Raw genomic sequence first — 15817 nt, 5'->3', positions numbered from 1 at the left:
GGGGTAAATGAAACTCACAATAATGTATTTTGTAGTAAAAATACATATGACGTCATTTAACAAGTCTAGGGTTGATCTCGAATTCACGAACCTATATCAATACTATATATATTAACACATATAATTGTAATCAAATAGATTTATATATTATTATTAGTGCTATATTTGTTATATTTAATAATTTATAGGTGTCAAAAATAATTTAATTAGTATATCTAGTTTATATACTTTAGTTAAATAATTAGTAAGAATATTAATATAGTTATGTTACATGTATTAATTGTAGTTATTTATAGATAAAAATATTTGTTTGTTGTAATAATAATATAGTAATGATAGTAATAATAAAATTTATAATTTTATTTAATTTGTAACTTAATTGTTTCTATAATAATATTTGTATCTATAATCATAATAATAATAAGAATGTTACTAATATTAAAAATGAAAATAATGAAAATAATAATAATATTGATAAAATTTAATAATAATGATGTTAATAATAATTTTACTAAAAATGATAATTTTAATAATCATGCTAATATTTATATTCCTAATAATAATAATAATAATAATAATAATAATAATAATAATAATAATAATAATAATAATAATAATAATAATAATAATAATAATAATAACACTGGTAAATGACTACCTTTAAAAATGCCTCAAAAAGAATGCCCCGGCCTAGTATCGAACCTGTGACCTCTCGTAGACTCGACACCACATTAAACCACTGAACCGTTGATACCCTTCTTGTATTAATTCGCACCTCAACTTAATCAACCTAATCATAGCAGTTTATCTTCTTCATAAATTAATCGCTATCAACCTAATAACCATCATCATATCACGTCTTCATCACCCTTACTCATGATCTTATTCATCTCATCATCATATCTTCAGTTCTAACTTCATTATCAATATCTTAACTCAATAAGGTATAACCTCTAGATAATAACTAAACAATATCGGTCCAAATACATAATTAGATTACGGCCCAACACAAATAGAATATGGATTGGAATTTAAGTTTAGTAGCCCACTCCATCATTGTTTAATCGACCCAGATAAAAAAAATTATATATTTCGGTTCCCTTTTCTGTCATATACACGAACTAAAACACCACATGTCACTCATTACCTAATTGTTGGCCACAACAATTTATAAAGCAGCCACTCAATTTCTATTTATTTTCCTTATTGAAATAGATTAGAAACAGAAGTAAACGGCAGCAGGAAATAGTCGAAGGAAACAACAAAATAGCAGTGGTACGTCTTTGGCCTGTGTTGGGTTTTGTATTAGGGTACACGATGGCAATGGCAACATAAAATATTGAACCTCAATGGTGGTTTAAAGCCTCGTTGCTCTACAGCAGGTTTGTAGCAGTCAAGATTTAACTGGGTTTAGTTTTGGTTGGTCTTGTGGTTTGTCGGTCTTCGAACAGAAATATAGAACAGAAAAAAAAATGGAGCGAGCAGGTTGTTCTTGATTAAGAATAGGAGAGAGAAAAAGGAGGAGAGAGAGAGGTGATGGCAGTTTTCAAGTGATGGTTGGGTGGTTTCGTTGAAGGTACAGTAGCCAAGATAACAACCGTGAACAAGCAACGATGGTGAGGAGCACGAAGTAGAAACAGAATAATTGTAGCTGTGGGTTTTCGATTATTCGTATGATGATGGTGATCGAATAAAAAGAAGAGAGGCAGTTAGCTTTCGTTGGTGGTGGTGATGGTTTGGTTGTTCTTTGAATATTGGTGTTCGTTGGTGGTTGGAACAGAAAAGGTGAACCAGAAAACATTGCATCGATTAGCTACACATCAAGGATGATGAGGGTGGTCGATGTGGGTGAAGTTGTGGGGTGGTACTTGTATGTGATTGAAATACAAAAGAGAAAAGTGATGAGTCCTGACAGTTAAGGTGATTGACAAATTGGGTTCTTGTATGTGAGGATAGAGATAGAGGATAGTAATTTAAGATAGTTAGAAAGGTTGATGAAAGAGGTAGTGGAGATGTGACGGTGGTTGTGGTACATTGAAAAATTCTTATCAGTAATGTGAGCTAATTGATCGAGACCCATACATTGAATTTTGATGTCTATTATTGTAAACCCAGTACAAAAGAAATAATAAAAAAATAAAGGTTGATTAATATTTCTAACAGATTTTGTAATTATCCTGGATACTAATCGATCCCTAACAGATATATATGAATTCAGGGGAACACAGAATAATGGTTTGATGTGGATATCAAACCGAATTGGGTCCATGTACTATTTTTAAGTTTTATTTAATATTAATAATAATAATTATATTAATAATAATAATAATATAATTAATAACAATAATATTAGTAATACTAGTAATAAATAAATGATAACAATTATATTATTAATATTAACACTACTTATAATAATATTAATATTATTAATGATAATAATAATAACAACTTATATATATCCAATCTTATTTATATTAAAAATTAATAATATTAATAATACAATTATTAATATTAATATCAACATTAACGAAAGTAATGATCATAATATATCATTTATACATTAACTTGTATTTACATATAATATATTATCTTCCAATTTTATTGATAAACATATTGAAACAAATGCGTTCATGTAAAGCATTTTACGTTTAAATACTTTGTTGACATTTTCAAGTTATAATATATACACATATGCATACATAATCATATATGTTCACTTAATGGTTCGTGAATCGTTGGAATTTAGTCAAGGCTAAATGAATGTATGAACACAGTTTAAAATTCTTGAGATTTAACTTAACAACTTTTGCTTATCGTGTCGGAAACATATAAAGATTAAAGTTTAAATTTGATCAGAAATTCCCGGGTCATCACAAAAACATCATCTTCTACTACTTCTAAACGTTGCCATTCTTCTTTTTTTCTCTGTTGTAACTCGTCACAATAAAACCCACTACTATTAGGTGGCTATTCCTTCTTGAACTACAATTGTTACTGTTTTTATGATAGTAGTCGAATAACCACCTGCAAAGCTACTTTATTCGGGTGTTTACACAATCTTAACCTCGTAATGTTTCTGTCTCAATGTTTCTGTCTCACCACCTATCTCCAAACCACAGCTCCACTGAATATCCTCCACACTCGAAACCCACCAAGAAACTTGCAGCCATTGTTACTTTTCTTCTGTTTCTACTACTACGCCTCTTGCTTTCTGTTTCAATTCCGTGCAGACACAACCCAAACACCCCATGTCTTCCTACTATTCGCTTGTATCTATTTCTATTACCTTCGAAAACCACCCAACACCACGACCACCATCAACCACTTTAGTCACCTCCATGAACACCATCACCAACGTTAACCACCATTAAGAATAAACACCTTATATCTCTCCTCCTCTCTCTCATCTGTTTCGATTACAAACCCAAACATCATCACTTTCTTCACCTTCAAACACCATAAATTCAAAAACCACTCTCATTCTTTTCTGTTTCTTTTTCTATATCGAACCACCACAAATCCAATGGAAAAATCGCTATATTTGCTGTTTAGTCTTTCGATTGCCAACTTAAATATTTTATAGTGCAAAGGTATTAAAGTTCAATAAAGTGATTTTGCATATGGGACAATTTTAAAAGGGTAATGGCCGACACCATTACCTCAAAGAAACCACTTGCCAATTTTATATATTTCATGCGTTGTATTTGAGCCAAGATCCATTTTTTTTTTTGAAGGCCGAGACTTTGTTTTTAATTTTCCATGATTGAACCGAGACAACACAGCTAGGCCACGAATATTAAACGATTCTGTTTCTATTTTCTTATCCAACGATAACACACATATCATCTAAATGACGATGATGATCATGAAGTATGTGATGATAAGTGAAGGTGATAAACGTGAATGATGATAGATCGCACGATGATATTATGACGATAATGATAAAGTTAAGATAAGATAATGATGAGGAAGAGGAGGTTTAGGGTTAGGGTATGATAAAGATAATGATGGGGACGGTTAAAAAAAAATGAAAACTTGTTGCTACATCTGCTGTACCGTTTCTATATTTTTTTTTGGGATCGAAACATAAACCCAATAACTTAACAAACTGGGCTATGTGTTGGATTACCAAGTCGGGCTGTAAGTGGGCCGAGACCCAACTGATTTTTCGGTTGGGCTGAAGCAAAGGCAAGTAAGATAGAACAGTTTCGGGATAAAGGTGTTAATTCAGTGGTATAAATCAGAAAATGTTGAGCAGCTCAGTTGGTTTGGGGGTATGTTGGGTGAGTGAGAGGTCGAAGGTTCGAATCCCGTCTTGGACAATTCTTTTTAGAGGAAGTTTTAAAGGGTATACTCTTTTAGTTTTATTTCCATTATTATTTTTTATTATTAATGATTACGAATAAAAATTATTATTGGTATGTTTATTATTTAGTATTTTTTATTATTACAAGTATTATTATTATTATTATTATTATTATTATTATTATTATTATTATTAACATAAGTATTATTATTATTAAAAATTATTATCATTATTATTATTATCATTATTTTTATTACTAGTATTATCATTATTATTATTTTTACAACAAATAAATATTATGTGTATAAAAATTATATTTATAATAATATTACATATTATAAACATAATTTTTATATAAATATTCATATATAACAATGATGTATTTTTAATATAATATTAAACATATATAAATATTAATATAACTATATAAATATTAGTCATTTTTAAAGATACATACAAATTAAATATATACAATATATAATGTAAAATATAATAAATTTGTTCGATTACATGTATAGGTTTTAATAGATATATGAATAATATAGGTTCGTGAATCTGAGGCCAACCCTGCATTGTTCAATATAGTTATATGTATTTTTACTACAAAATACATTAGGTGAGTTTCATTTTCCCTTTTGCTCTTTACATTTTTGGGCTGAGAATACATGCAAATGCTTTATTAACTGTTTTACAATATTTATATGCGTGAGTTTCATTAATCCCTTTTTAAATGCTTTTGCAATATATATTTTTGGGACTGAGAATATATGCGCTGTTTTTATAACTATTTTACGAATTAGACACAAGTAATTGAAACTATATTATATGGTTGAATGATCGAAATCGAATATGTCCCTTTTAGTCTGGTAATCTAAGAATTAGGGAACAGACACACTAATTGACGCGAATCCTAAAGATTGATCTATCGGGCCCAACAAGCCCCATCCAAAGTACCGGATGCTTTAGTACTTCGAAATTTATATCATGTCCGAAGGAGGATCCCGGAATGATGGGGATATTCTTATATGCATATTGTGAATGTCGATTACCAGGTGTTCAATCCATATGAATGATATTTTTGTCTCTATGCATGGGACGTATGTTTATGAGTAATGGAAATATGAAATCTTGTGGTCTATTAAAATTATGAAATGATTATTTATGTTAAACTAATGAACTCACTAACCTTTTGGTTGACACTTTAAAGCATGTTCATTCTCAGGTACAAAAGAAATCTTCCGCTGTGCATTTGCTCATCTTAGAGATATTACTTGGAGTCATTCATGACATATTTCAAAAGACGTTGCATTCGAGTCATTGAGTTCATCAAGAATATTATCAAGTCATTTATAGTTTAGATATATTATGAAATGGTATGCATGCCTGTCAACTTACAATGAGATGGAAGTTTGTCTTTTGAAAACGAATGCAATGTTTGTAAAATGTATCATATAGAGGTCAAGTACCTCGCGATGTAATCAACTGTTGTGAATCGTTTATAATCGATGTGGACTTCGTCCGGATGGATTAGGACGGGTCTCTACAGTTGGTATCAGAGCGGTGGTCTTAGCGAACCAGGTCTTGCATTAGTGTGTCTAACTGATAGTCGTTACGATGCATTAGTGAGTCTGGACTTCGACCGTGTCTGCATGTCAAAAGTTTTGTTTATCATTTTTGTCGGAAATCATCTGCTTATCATCCTTATGAGATTACATGCTCATTATTCTTAGTCTAGACACGTTTTACTGCATTGATTGCATGAATAGTGTATAGACAAATTCATATCTTAGCGTATATATTATTGTTACCTTTGCCAGACAGCTTCCGTAGATTCCTTCGTAACTTATGGGATTTTAGTATTATATATGCATATGTAAATTATGTATTGCAGGGTACTAATCTACATCCTATAATCTATTTCTTATCGAAAATCCTTCATCTAATTGTACGAGATGAATCCTGCAACCAGTTCGAGTCCCTCAGATTCCGATAACTATTCCGATAGTTATTCCGACATGAATGTTCACCTAAGATCCGGAAGCAGCGTCACCAGAATGAATCAAACAATCATCCATCCACAATTTATCTGATGGGTTCGTAGTCGACTTAATCAATGGAGACGCGAAGAAAGCGATCTTTTCCATTAACCAAATTCACCTCTTGACGAATAACCCGAAGCACTTATCGGTGAATCAATCAGAAACACCAACTTCACCCTCATTTCCAGAGTAGCTCGACATGATTATATTTTATCCACAATTTGAAACCTTATTCATCTGCTCGTTCCGACCGACAATTATCCCGGAGTAATACAAGAAGTCAACGAACTTCGCGATCGAGTAATCAATTTGGAGAATATGGTGCAAAACGTACCAGCTTCAGCAACATCACCGGCATCAACAGTACCACCAACAACACAAGTTTCAACATCACACGCCTCAACATCTCATTCTGTACCTCGAGTATAATCATCGTTCTACGTATCGTTCTACATCAATTATCTTCGTTCTTCATGGCGATTATGTAATCTCTAATGTTTTAGAAATTATGTATTCTAGTTATAACGGTAAATCAAATGAGATTAATATTATATTAACTCATTAAATCTATGATTACATCTGAAGAAAATATATATGTAAGTATATTTTCATAAAGATTGTAATTAAAAAAAAATTCTTTCGTACAAACTGTTAATGGTGAAAATATTTTAACGGGTAGGTAATACCTGAGGAATATTTAGATTTCACATTAACTAGTTACACTGTACATCCTTCGAATCTGATTCAACAGTCATTTACTATCCTACTTACATCCACCGATATACGTATTCGTTCACCAAGGAATAACCATTTTCATCCAATTTCATAGTTGGATTTTGATTTACCAGAATCCAACAAGTGGCATAATGAAGAAAACATTAGACAAAATAAAATTTGTTAGAAACAAACAAATTAACTATGAGAAATTTTGTTAAGAATCCACGCTAACTGTTCCTAGCTAACTGTTAATTCCGTATTACTTTTTATTTATCGCATTTTATTTATCGCAATTTAATTATCTCAATTTTATTTATCGTCATTTAATTTCTGATATTTACTTTACGCACTTTATTTATTGTCATTTAATTTCTGTTATTTATTTTACGCACTTTAAATATCGGGACACGTATACAAGGTTTTGACATATCATATCGACGCATCTATATATATTATTTAGAATAACCATAGACACTCTATATGCAATAATGATAGAGTTCTCTATACAGGGTTGAGGTTGATTCTACAATAATATATATAGTTTGAGTTGTGATCGAGTCTGAGACGAATACGGGTCATGATACGTATTAATTAATTCGAATATTATATATTAAATTATATATGAATTGTTGAATTGCTAACTGTGGACTATCAATCGAGGACTACCAACATTGGACAATTAAAATGAATTAAAATATTGATTATAACATATGAAACTAAACAAATCTTCAAGTTTGCCACTTGAATTCATCCTAAAACCTCATGTGTATCTTGACGATTACAATATGCGTCCAAACCTTTCGTAATTCTTGAAAACACCTCAATCGAGAGGATGAACCAATCGCATTTCATCTACGGAAGAAAAGATTGATGCATATAACTTTTCACCTGAGAAACTCTCGGCAACTGAGTAAACATTTAAAACGTAGCTATGCTAATTTCTTTGTGTTATTATTACCCAAAATAACTTTGCAATCCCTTTCTAAATTAGCAAATTTTGTCACAGCTCCAGCAAGTCAACTTTGACTTTTTGTTCGAAACAACCTTATTATAACCTTGATTTATATGTGTACTCTTTTATTATTACCGGGGAACCTTTTATTATATTCCACCATATTACCAACAGATGTACCAGCAACCTCGTCGCTCCTTGATTTAAATCTCTCCGACAAATCAATAAATTTATCTATTGAAGTCTCATCATGTACTCATCCGCACCTTGTAACGAGAATTGCCGTACCAAATACCGAGAATCAACAATCAGTATTTTGAAATCTCGCAGCATGTCTATATCAACAGTTATATGCAAACATATAACATTTATCTCTAGAATTATGATCTTCCATTCTGAAATTCTGAAAAAGCTGAAATACAGCAGCATAAACTGTACACGACCTTAACTGTCAAAAATTTGATGATAAAGAATGGAGTTTTGGAAACACTCAATAGAAAATTTAGTACCGGAAAGCGGATTATGCGAAACTATGAAGGAAGCCGTGGACAAATTACAAAGAATAAGTTTGACTTTAAAGAATCCAAATGATTCTGTTTCTGATGAAATCTTTAGCGAATACCTTGCTTCCGAATCTAAACCCTTACGGATAAATCTTCTTCATCATCCATCGATATTAGAAATTCCAAGATATCATCGTATCTTTCATTATAAATATCCTCCATATTTCTGAAGATATTTTCATAACTATTCTTATCTGAAATCAATATTCTATTCGTACTATCAATGTTACATCATATAGAAACTGTTAGTTACTATATTCTGTAAACTTTCGAGCTTAAAATATGAATGTTTTTGAAGTAGTGTTGGGAACTGATGCATGAGTTAGTATAATATAATGACACTTGATCAACGTGATTATATTACAGTAAGTCATGCTGAGTTTCTAATGAAACGTGATGATGGTTCATAGTAGATTATACCATCATCATGTGTCATGTTACATAACTCTTTCATTCTACATAACCTCTGAACATATCAAGAAGAATGTATTCTTGATAGTTCTATCGTCTGTATTTTTGATAAATTTGAAAATTAAATCGTGCTATCACGTTCCACCCTGCTTAGAACATTATAATCATTCAAAACTCTATATCTACAAATTCTGGACCATTATTTGCTTGACTTGGAGTCGGGAAGAGAAAACAAGAGCATGGAGCTCCGAAAAATAAAGGAAAATATAAAGCCGATCACAAACATAGGAATTACAAACCGTGTATATCAATGTTTATCGCCACATAAAGACACAGGGGAATCAAAAACACTATAACCCCAAGGGCAAAGTAGAAGAAAATAGATTCCTCCGGTGAAAGTTGGAAAAGGAGAATGATTGTGGCGATAGTCATGATAAGGACAAGGATCAGAACTGGAATAAGCATTTTCACAATCTTTTGGATGTATGAACTAAGAAAGAAAGTATAGGAATGGTGAGGATAATGGAACGGAAGAGCTTAATTTATAGTGGAAATATCATACAGAGTAATCGAGGCAGATCACCGTATTTAATTATAGAGATCTTAATTTCCTTACTCGCTGAAGAATCAAATCTTTTAGATTTCGAAGATTTTCTTTAAATCCCTTGAATTTCGAAATTCAACCCTGACTACGTCAAAAGTTAAGACGCACTTTATTTTCTAAATTTAACCCTGTTTACGTCAAAAGCTAAGGAAAATCTTATTCTTCTTCAATTCACTCTTTTGCGATAGCTTCATTCGTATCCTTAGAATAATCGAATTATTTTATCATTATTATTCAATGATGATAAACCTCTAATTATCCACTCATATTGGTCATGAAAACTTTTTTATTGTTAGCCATGACCACCTCACTCAAATTTCGGGACGAAATTTCTTTAACGGGTAGGTACTGTGATGACCCGGGAATTTTCGACCAAATTTAAACTTAATCTTTATAAGTTTCCGACACGATAAGTAAAGTCTGTAATGTTGAGTCTCGAAAACTTTGGAACAGATTACATGAATGCATTTACCCTTTGACTATTCCCTAACGATTCACGAACAGTTGTGTGTAAATAAAAATGTAAATGTATATGTATATATATATATAAATAAAAGTGTATATACAAAAATACAATTTAATCATTTGAATTGAAAATGTGAAATAATATATAGAATAATTAAGTTGCTATTGAAATAAATATATATATCATTCCTATATACAATTAATATTACAGGTATATTGTAAAATACATAAAATATATAAATATTAAATAAATTATTATTAGTATTAAATATTATTATTTCCATTATCATTAAGGATTATTATTATTATTTTTATTAAAATTATTATTTTTAGTAAAAGAATTATTATTAATATAATTATAATTATTTATTCATTAATAACAATATTATTACTTATTCCCTTAAAATTCTTAATACTGTGACTTATTATTATTACTTGTATTATTATTATTATTATTTGTATTATTATTAATTTAAACATAATAAAAAAAATTATTTATAATAATTATAAAAGATCATACGTAAACAAGGAATCCAAATTTTTTAACAATAGCTTTCAACTGTGTTTAATTGATTTTCTCAAATCCCCATTTCGTACGAACCAAGAATTTGACACCAACATAATCTAAAAGTTGTTACATGTAGCTCTCCACTTTTAAATTTTTATTTTTTAGTATATTTGTCTGCTTGTTTGAACGGGATGTATTCCTACTATAAGTCAACAATTAACTCATTTATCAAAAGCATACACCAAAACATCATATTATACTACTTCTAAACGTTGCCATTCTTCTTTTTTTCTCTGTTGTAACTTGTCACAATAAAACCCACTACTATTACATGGCTATTCCTTCTTGAACTACAATTGTTACTGTTTTTATGATAGTAGTCGAATAACCACCTGCAAAGCTACTTTATTCGGGTGTTTACACAATCTGAGCCTCGTAATGTTTCTGTCTCAATGTTTCTGTCTCACCACCTATCTCCAAACCATAGCTCCACCGAATATCCTCTACACTCGAAACCCACCAAGAAACTTGCAGCCATTGTTACTTTTCTTCTGTTTCTACTACTACGCCTCTTGCTTTCTGTTTCAATTCCGTGTAGACACAACCCAAACACCCCATGTCTTCCTACTATTCGCTTGTATCTGTTTCTATTACCTTCGAAAACCACCCAACACCACGACCACCATCAACCACTTTAGTCACCTCCATGAACACCATCACCAACGTTAACCACCATTAAGAATAAACACCTTATATCTCTCCACCTCTCTCTCTCATCTATTTCGATTACAAACCCAAACATCATCACTTTCATCACCTTCAAACACCATAAATTCGAAAACCACTCTCATTCTTTTCTGTTTCTTTTTCTGTATCGAACCACCACAAATCCAATGGAAAAATCGCTATATTTGCTGTTTAGTCTTTCGGTTGTCAACTTAAATATTTTATAGTGCAAAGTTATTAAAGTTCAATAAAGTGATTTTTCATATGGGACAATTTTAAAAGGGTAATGGCCGACACCATTACCTCAAAGAAACCATTTGCCAATTTTATATATTTCATGCGTTGTATTTAAGCCAAGATCCATTTTTTTTTCGAAGGCCGAGACTTTGTTTTTAATTTTCCATGATTGAACCCAGACAACACAGCTGGGCCACGAATATTAAACGATTCTGTTTCTATTTTCTTATCCAACGATAACACACATATCATCTAAATGACGATGATGATCATGAAGTATGTGATGATAAGTGAAGGTGATAAACGTGAATGATGATAGATCGCACGATGATATTATGACGATAATGATAAAGTTAAGATAAGATAATGATGAGGAAGAGGAGGTTTAGGGTTAGGGTATGATAAAGATAATGATGGGGACGGTTAAAAAAAATGAAAACTTGTTGCTACATCTGCTGTACTGTTTCTATATTTTTTTTTGGGATCGAAACATAACCCCAACAACTTAACAACCTGGGCTATGTGTTGGATTACCAAGTCGGGCTGTAAGTGGGCCGAGACCCAACTGATTTTTCGGTTGGGCTGAAGCAAAGGCAAGTAAGATAGAACAGTTTTGGGATAAAGGTGTTAATTCAGTGGTATAAATCAGAAAATGTCGAGCAGCTCAGTTGGTTTGGGGGTATGTTGGGTGAGCGAGAGGTCGAAGGTTTGAGTCCCGTCTTGGACAATTCTTTTTAGAGGAAGTTTTAAAGGGTATACTCTTTTAGTTTTATTTCCATTATTATTTTTTATTATTAATGATTATGAATAAAAATTATTATTGGTATGTTTATTATTTAGTAATTGTTATTATTACAAGTATTATTATTATTATTATTATTATTATTATTATTATTATTATTATTATTATTATTATTATTATTATTAACAGAAGTATTATTATTATTAAAAATTATTATCATTATTATTATTATCATTATTTTTATTACTAGTATTATCATTATTATTATTTTTACAACAAATAAATATTATGTGTATAAAAATTATATTTATAATAATATTACATATTATAAACATAATTTTTATATAAATATTCATATATAACAATGATGTATTTTTAATATACAATTAATCATATATAAATATTAATATAAATATATAAATATTAGTCATTTTTAAAGATACATACAAATTAAATATATACAATATATAATGTAAAATATAATAAATTTGTTCGATTACATGTATAGGTTTTAATAGATATATGAATAATATAGGTTCGTGAATCCGAGGCCAACCCTGCATTGTTCGATATAGTTATATGTATTTTTACTACAAAATACATTAGGTGAGTTTCATTTGCCCTTTTGCTCTTTACATTTTTGGGCTGAGAATACATACAAATGCTTTATTAACTGTTTTACAATATTTATATGCGTGAGTTTCATTAATCCCTTTTTAAATGCTTTTGCAATATATATTTTTGGGACTGAGAATACATGCGCTGTTTTTATAACTGTTTTACGAAATAGACACAAGTAATTGAAACTATATTATATGGTTGAATGATCGAAATCGAATATGCCCTTTTTAGTCTGGTAATCTAAGAATTAGGGAACAGACACCCTATTTGATGCGAATCCTAAAGATAGATCTATCGGGCCCAACAAGCCCCATCCAAAGTACCGGATGCTTTAGTACTTCGAAATTTATATCATGTCTGAAGGAGGATCCCGGAATGATGGGGATATTCTTATATGCATATTGTGAATGTCGATTACCAGGTGTTCAATCCATATGAATGATATTTTTGTCTCTATGCATGGGACGTATGTTTATGAGTAATGGAAATATGAAATTTTGTGGTCTATTAAAATTATGAAATGATTATTTATGTTAAACTAATGAACTCACCAACCTTTTGGTTGACACTTTAAAGCATGTTCATTCTCAGGTACAAAAGAAATCTTCCGCTGTGCATTTGCTCATCTTAGAGATATTACTTGGAGTCATTCATGACATATTTCAAAAGACGTTGCATTCGAGTCATTGAGTTCATCAAGAATATTATCAAGTCATTTATAGTTTAGATATATTATGAAATGAAATGCATGCCTGTCAACTTACAATGAGATGGAAGTTTGTCTTTTGAAAACGAATGCAATGTTTGTAAAATGTATCATATAGAGGTCAAGTACCTCGCGATGTAATCAACTGTTATGAATCATTTATAATCGATGTGGACTTCATCCGGATGGATTAGGATGGGTCTCTACGATAATAATATATATAAATTTGTTCGATTACGATTATATGTGTTAATATACATATGAATGATATAGGTTCGTGAATCTGAGGCCAACCCTACACTTATTCAATGTCGTCATATGTATTTTTACTACAAAATACAGTATGGTGAGTTTCATTACTCCCTTTTTAAATGTTTTTGCAATATATATTTTTGGGACTGAGAGTACATGCGCTGATTTTATAATTGTTTTACGAAATAGACACAAGTAATCGAAACTACATTCTATGGTTGAATTATTAAACCGAATATGCCCCTTTTAGCTTGGTAACCTAAGAATTAGGGAACTGGCCCCTAATTGACGCGAATCCTAAAGGTAGATCTACGAGAACTAACAACCCCCCATTCTGGAATTTGGAATGCTTTAGTACTTCGAGTTTATCATGTCCGATGGGTGTCCCAGAATGATGGGGATATTCTATATGCATCTTGTTAAGGTCCGTTACCAGGTGTTTACCATATGAATGATTTTTATCTCTATGCAGTTTGCGAAATGCCTGATATGAGATGTGTATTTATGAGAAATGAAAATCTTGTGGTCTAATAAAATGATGAAAATGATCATTTATGATAAACTAATGAACTCACCAACCTTTTGGTTGACACTTGAAAGCATGTTTATTCTCAGGTATTAAAGAAATCTTCCGCTGTGCATTTGCTCATTTTAGAGATATTACTTGGAGTCATTCATGACATATTTCAAAAGACGTTGCATTCGAGTCGTTGAGTTCATCAAGATTATTATTAAGTCAATTATAGTTTGATATATTATGAAATGGTATGCATGCCTATCAACTTTTGATGTAATGAAAGTTTGTCTTTTAAAAACGAATACAATGTTTGTAAAATGTATCATATAGAGGTCAAGTACCTCGCGATGTAACCAAATGTAATGTATTCGTCCTTATGGATTAGGACGGGTCGCTTCATAACCTCGATTCTTTAATAACTTTTCTTCTAAACATATGAACGGTCCTTCTCTGCATAGAGTAACAAATTTGGTATTTGAATATGTTTGATTGTTCGAACATTTACCTTCGTGTGACCATTTTCCGCATTTATGACATCTTTCAAGGTGTCGTGCTCTTCTTTTTGTTGCGGATTTTGATTTTTCTTTACCAAAATGTGTCTTATGATGATTCTTCCTGAGTTCTTTCTTCACTTCGTCCATTTTTCCTCTTATGAATGATACTAGTTCACTTGGGAAGATGTTATAATTACGTTTAGTAATCAAAGTGTGTAGTAGTAGACCATGGTTCAGATCAAAGGAATTCTTCATCTAGTAAAACCTAAAAGAAATAAAAATTCAGAATAGAGGGAGAAGACTAGTTCTTTAGGGTCTGCTAGGGAAAGACAATTCAGATTCCATTCTCGAGAACTGCATGAAAACAGAAAATCTAATTATAATAGAAATATATATTATCCTTAAAAAGACTTGATTCTCCCCACACTTAGTTAGCTGTGGTGTCGAAATTTTGATTAACTTCGTTTTCAATTGGACTATCAACAACTTGTATATCTCTGACTTTTGCTTCAAGCCAATTATTGATTTCCTCTGTAACTTTCACAAATTCAACTAACATTGCCTTTTCTTTAGGCGACAAATTGGATACTAATCGGTTACATAACTTAAAGTTTCCCTTAATTCTAGCATCTTGAATCCGTTTATAAAGTTTCTTCACTGAACTGTTAAAAACGGGTTCATCTAATTTCGTATCAACAATGGGGTTCTTTGTTATCGGGTTATTATTAGGTGTTTCTTCATATTCCCTACACTTAGGCGTTTTTATGGGTTCAACAGTTTTGGTTGGTGGAGATCTAAACTTTCGGTTTACAAAGGTAACCGATTTGTCACCATCCCTAAGTGTCATTCTACCTTCTCTTACATCAAAGACGCAATATAACATGAGCTCATATATGTACGTAGATATTAATATTAAATATTAAATAATAATAATAATAAGTATATTAATAATTTAAA

This window comes from Rutidosis leptorrhynchoides, chromosome 9 (genome assembly GCF_046630445.1).
Source record: "Rutidosis leptorrhynchoides isolate AG116_Rl617_1_P2 chromosome 9, CSIRO_AGI_Rlap_v1, whole genome shotgun sequence".
In the NCBI taxonomy this organism is placed as follows: domain Eukaryota; kingdom Viridiplantae; phylum Streptophyta; class Magnoliopsida; order Asterales; family Asteraceae; genus Rutidosis; species Rutidosis leptorrhynchoides.
This window is presented reverse-complemented; position numbering follows the sequence as displayed.